This window comes from Rhinopithecus bieti, unplaced genomic scaffold (assembly GCF_001698545.2).
Source record: "Rhinopithecus bieti isolate Rb0 unplaced genomic scaffold, ASM169854v2 scaffold_3057, whole genome shotgun sequence".
Taxonomy (NCBI): Eukaryota; Metazoa; Chordata; class Mammalia; order Primates; family Cercopithecidae; genus Rhinopithecus; species Rhinopithecus bieti.
The window spans coordinates 243,862-250,094 of NW_016803927.1; the positions used below are offsets into that span (position 1 = coordinate 243,862).

Here is a 6,233-nt window from a genome sequence, read left to right on the forward strand (position 1 = left end):
GTAAATTTTATATTTTTTTTTTTACCACAATAAAAAAGATTCTGTCCATGTGCAGTGGCTCACACCTGTAATCCCAGCACTTTGGGAGACTGAGGCAGGCGGATCACAAGGTCAGGTTCGAAACCAGCCTGACCAACATGGTGAAACTCCATCTCTACTAAAAATACAAACAACAACAAAAAAAAATAGCCAGGTGTGGTGGCACGCACCTGTAATCCCAGCTACTTGGGAGGCTGAGGCAGGAGAATTGCTTGAACCCAGGAGGTGGAGGTTGCAGTGAGCCGAGATCATGCCATTGCACTCCACCATGGGTGACAGAGGAAGATTCTGTCTCAAAAAAAAAAAAAAAAAAAAAAAAAAATTCCATTACAAATTTCTCTCTTTTATTTTTTGGAAGAGTCAGGATCTCACTGTGTTGCTCAGGCTGCTCTCGAACTCCTGGTCTCACTGGGGTGAGCCTCCCAAAGCACTGGGATTACAGGCATAAGCCACCTCACCCAGCCACGGCAATTATCCTTTTTAAGTCAATGTTTAACTCACTTAAATAATTCCGAAGGGTCATATAGAATAAGAGATCTACATTTCAGAATACGGGAACATGGGGTAAGGTGTAAAGCAGCTTCCGCGGAATATACCTGAGAAGTGATTTTTCTGGAATATTTTAATAAAAGTTCCTTAGCTAGGTAAGGTGTCGTGCACCTGTAGCTAGTTGAGAGGCTGAGGCAGGAGGATGACTTGAGCCCAGGAGTTCAAGTCTGTAGTAAGCTATGGTTGCACTTGTGAATAACCACTGCGCTCCAGTCTGGGCAGCATAGCAAGTCACCATCTCTTTAAAAAAAAATTCGGCCTGGCACAGTGGCTCACGCCTGTAATCCCAGCACTTTGGGAGGCTAAGGCGGGTGCATCACCTGAGGTCGGGAGTTCAAGACCAGGCTGACCAATATGGAGAAACCCTGTCTCTACTAAAAATACAAAATTAGCCAGGCATGGTGGTGCATGCCTGTAATCCCAGCTACTCAGGAGGTTGAGGCAAGAGAATCGCTTGAACACAGGAGGCAGAGATTGCAGTGAGCCAAGATCGTGGCCATTGCACTCCAGCCTGGGCAATAAGAGCGAAACCCTGCCCCCCACCAAAAAAACTTTATCTTTCTGCCCGTGGACCCTGCCGAAGAAGCGTCATTAAAGCCTCTCTTCTCCCTGCCTTCATGTCTAAGTCAGAGTCCCCTAAAGAGCCCCAACAGCTGAGGGAGCTCCTCTTTGAAACAAGCGATGAGAGCGTGAGGAGCTGTTTTGAGCAATGGGGAACGCTCTCCGACTGTGTGGTCATCAGAGATCTAAACACCAAGCACTCCAGGGGCTTTGGGTTTGTCACATATGCCACTGTGGAGGAGGTGGACGCAGCCACGAATGCGAGGCCACACAAGGTGGATGGAAGCGCTATGGAACCAAAGAGAGCTGTCTCAAGAGAAGATTCTCAAAGAGCAGGTGCCCACTTAACTGTGAAAAAGACATTTGTTGGTGGCATTAAAGAAGACACTGAAGAACATCCCTTCAGAGATTATTTGGAGCAGTATGGAAAATGGAAGTGATCGAAATCACGACTGACCGAGGCAGTGGCAAGAAAAAGGGGCTTTGCCTTTATAACCTTTGATGACTATGACTCCGTGGATAAGATTGTCATTCAGAAATGTCATACTGTGAATGTCCACAACTGTGAAGTTAGGAAGCCTTGTCAAAGCAAAAGACGGCGAGTGCTTCATCCAGCCAAAAAGGTCGAAGTAGTTCTGGAAACTTTAGTGGTGGTCATGGAGGTGGTTTTGGTGGGAATGACAACTTTGGTGGTGAAGGAAACTTCAGTGGTTGTGGTGGATTTGGTGGCAGCTGTGGTGGTGGTAGATATGGTGGCAGTGGGGATGGCTATAATGGCTTTGGTAATGATGGAAGCAATTTTGGAGGAGGTGGGAGCTACAATGATTTTGGCAATTACAACAATCAGTCTTCACATTTTGGACCCATGAAGGGAGGAAACTGGCGGCAGAAGCTCTGGCCCCTATTGTGGTGAAGGCCAATACTTTGCCAAACCATGAAACCAAGAAAAATTGTACTCTTCAGGTGACTATGGCGGTTCCAGTAGTAGCAGTTAGCTGTGGCTGTGGCAGAATAGTTTAATAAGGAAACAAAGCTTAGTAGGAGAGAAGTGACAGGGAAGCTACAGGTTACAACAGATTCGTGAACTCAGCCAAGCACAGTGGTGGCAGAGCCTCGCTGCTACAAAGAAGACATGTTTTAGACAAATACTCATGTGTATGGGCAAAAAACTTGAGGACTGTGTTTGTGACTAATTGTATAACAGGTTATTTTAGTTTCTGTTCTGTGTAAAGTGTAAAGCGTTCCAACAAAGGGTTTTAATGTAGCTTTTTTTTTTTTTTTTTGCACCCATGCTGTTGATTGCTGAATGTAATAGTCTGATTGCGATGTTGAATAAATGTCTTTTTTTTAATGTGCAAATAAAAAAGGTCCTTAAATGCCTACAGAATATAGAAAACAACTTTTCAACTTTTCAGGTATTAACCTGATATAACTGGCCATTCGTTTTTATTGCAGAGAACTTCTCCACATCTACTTCTACCATGAATTAACCATCACAAATCATATGTTCCATTGGTCATAATGGCTGGTCACAAAAATCGTAATAGTTTTACATGAGGTGAGACTTTTCAGCTTACAAATACTGCCACAAACCTGAAAGATAGTAAATATTGACATCTCATTTTACAGTTGAGAAAACTCAGGGCTGAGAGATTTGCCTCATAAAACTCACAGGCTATCTCTACGCTCTGAACCCAAATCTTCAGATTCCTGTTCACTGCAGCATCATTCACAAAAACCAAAAGGTGGAAGCAAGCCATGTGTCCACCAGTGAATGAATTATTACACAAAATGCGATGCATCCACACAGTGGAATATTACAGAGCCTTAAAAAAGAAGGAAATCGGCCATGTGCAGTGGCTCGTCCCTGTGATCCCAGGATTTTGGGAGGCTGAGGTGGGTGGATCACAAGGTCAGAAGTTTGAGACCAGCCTGGCCAACATGGTGAAACCCCATCTCTACTAAAAATACAAAAATTAGCTGGGTGTGGTGGCAGGTGCCTGTAATCCCAGTTACTGAGGAGGCTGAGGCAGGAGAATAATTTGAACTCAAGACATGGATGTTGCAGTGAGCCAAGATCGCTCCATTGCACACTCCAGCCTGGGCAATAGGGTGAGACTCTGTCTAAAAAAAAAAAAAAACAAATAAAAAAAGGAAATAATCGGGCATGGTAGCTCACACCTGTAATTCCAGCACTTTGGGAGGCCGAGGTGGGTGGATCACCTGAGGTCAGGATTAGCCTGACCACCAAGGCCTAACCCTATCTCTACTGAAAATACAAAAATTAGCCAGGCATGGTGGCAGGTGTCTGTAATCCCAGCTACTTGAAAGGCTGAGGCAGGAGAATCGCTTGAACTCGGGAGGTGGAGGTTGCAGTGAGCCGAGATCGAGTCACTACACTCCAGCCTGGGCGACAGAGTGACTCCGTCTCAAAAAAAAAAAAAAAAAAAAAAAAAATCCCATTACAGGCTACAACGTGGATGAACCTCCAGGCCGTGATGCGGAGTGAAGTGATAAGCCAGACCCAAAAGTACCAATACTGTGTGATTCCACTCAATGCCACAGGTAGAGCAGGCGAATTCACAGACGCAGAAGCGGAAGTGTGGTCCTGCCCGCGGGAGTGGGAAGCGGGCGTTAGCGTTGAACACGTGGCAGTGGCAGCGCAGGCGGATGGAGAGTTCTAGAGGTGGGCAGTGGCGATGGCCACACAGCGATGTGAATGCTTTCAATGTCACTGAACTGTGCACTTAAAAATGGGTGAGATGGTATTTTACGTTATGTCCTTTTCACCACAATCTGAAATAAAACAAAGAGCTCCCCAGGGGCTCCGGCTGTGCGGTCGCAGCGCCCGCTCCCGGGCCGCTGTTACCAGGAGCCTTCGGTGCGGCGAGCCGAGTGCCCCGAGCCCCGGCAGGTGTCGCCCTTTCTGCGGACCGCTGACCCCGGGGCATTTCGCGGGTCCCGGCTGCCCCGGGCACGGCCCGGCCCTTCAGGAGCTGCAGACCAGGAGCCAGGTCCCACCGCAGGAGCGCGGGGCGCACGAGCCTCCCGGGGGCCAGAGCCTCGCAGAGGACTCCCGGTCTCTTCGCACCCTCTCCGACTGCACTTGCAGCCAGATCTCCCCTCCCTCCCCTCGCTCTCCTCGCTCTCCCTCCTCCCCTCGCTCCCTCCTCCCCTCGCTCCCCTTCCCTCACCCTCGCTCCTCCTCCTCACTCCCTCACCTCTCTCCCCTCCGCTCCGCCTCGCTCCCTCCCTCCCCTCTCCTCGCTCTCCCTCCCTCGTCCTCTCCTCGGCCTCCTCCACTCGCTCCTCCCTCCCTCGCTCCTCCTCCCCTCGCTCCCTCCCTTCCCGCTCCCCTCCCTCCTCGCTCCCCTCCCCTTTGGTCTTGGTGAGAAGGCAGTTTTCCGGAGTCCTCCCATCTCTCCCCACCGTTTCTCCTTCCCGCCCCTCCCCCCGTTCCTCCCCAGCCACTACCCAAGTGCTGAGCCCGCATCCGGCTGGTTCTCACGGTGGGTGCCTGGGTGAAGAAAGTATTTCTCCTTTCTCAACAAAAGTAGTACAAAAGATGTCAAATCCAGGATGTTGTGGTTCAAATTTCAAATCTGCCACTTAGTTCTATATTCGGCAAAATCCTATCATTATCTGTGTTTATTTTATGAGGTTTTGAGGATCCTGTTAAAGGGCTCAGCATTCTCAGTTCAGTTCTGCAAACGTTTAATGAACACCTAATATAGGACTGGCACTATCCAAGAAGAGATGTCTTCTCTCCCTTCCTCTGTTCCTTCATTAAATATATTTTGTATACCTGCTGTGTGCCAGACACTGTACTGTGTATTGGGGATACCCGTGAAGAAGGCGGATGTGCTTCCTTCTGCCCGGGACTCACAGCAGAGGAAAGCATTTAGAAAACTGTAGTACAATAGTCTCAAAGGTATGATGGAGAAGTGGAGGAAGCTGCTGCTGGAGCACCCAGGAGAGGACGCGATCCAGACTGGGGAGGTCATGGAAGGCAGCCCAGCGAAAGTGATGCCTATCTGAGACCTACTATCAGGCAGGAGAGGCCAGAGAAGCGGCACACAGGGTGTGGGGGTGCCGCCATATGTCTGGAGCTGCATAGTGCCTGAAGGAGATTTGAGGCTGGAGACACAGGCAGGACCCAGGTAGCCAAGGGCCCTGTAAGTCTTATTAAAGAAACTGGGCAAGATTAAACAAAGTTGGTATCTGTTGCTTGCAACTAAAGAACTCAACCAGACTGAAATGCAATCGTAGAATCATATATTTTGAGTCTCGCAAGGAACTCCAGACACGATCTGATTTGGAGACCAGCCTCTGGGCAGTTAAGGATTATTAGCCCTCTCTTGTAAGTGGGGTGGATCACTCAGGTTAGGAAACAGAAGTAACCCGGCAGTGTCACAGTGAATATGTGCTAGAGTGAAACACCCACACCTCCTGTCTCTCAGGGTGGCGGGGCGCATTCCCACCACCTCTTTGTTTATCCCACGTGGTTTCTAGTATAATTCCTCACTTTGAGAGGGAATCATTTTAGTAGAGATAATGATACCCAATTTAAGCATGTCAGTTAAAAACAATAAGAGAATGAAAAAGCTATATTAGCTGGTAAGAGAGTGAAGGTGCCAAATAGTACTTCTTCCAGTATTCAGACCAACTCCTTTAGGTTTTAACAACCTCCTATGTTAAATATACTTTTTTTTTTTTTTTTTTTTTTTTTTTTTTTTTTTTTTGAGATGGAGTCTCGCTCTTTTGCCCAGGCTGGAGTGCAGTGGAGCAATCTTGACTCACTGCAACCTCAGCCTCCCGAGCAGCTGGGATTACAGGTGCCTGCCACCATGCCTGGCTAATTTTTGTATTTTTAGTAGAGAGGGGCTTTCACCATCTTGGCCATGCTGGTCTCGAACTCCTGACCCTGTGATGCACCCGCCTCGGCCTCCCAAAGTACTGGGATTACAGGCATGAGCCACCGCGCCCAGCCAGTTCTATTATTTCTTAACTTCCCTTTTCCTCGAAATAATCCTCCCCTTACCCAACTGACTCTTTTCTCTCTCTCTCTCTCTTTTTTTTTTTAA

The 6,233-nt window shown here is 48.1% G+C and overlaps 1 pseudogene; it reads left to right on the top strand.

Moving 5' to 3' along the window:
• Positions 1-1,106: 1,106 nt before the first annotated feature.
• LOC108519830 (heterogeneous nuclear ribonucleoprotein A1-like) lies at positions 1,107-2,423 on the top strand (annotated as a pseudogene).
• The last annotated feature ends 3,810 nt before the right edge of the window (positions 2,424-6,233 follow it).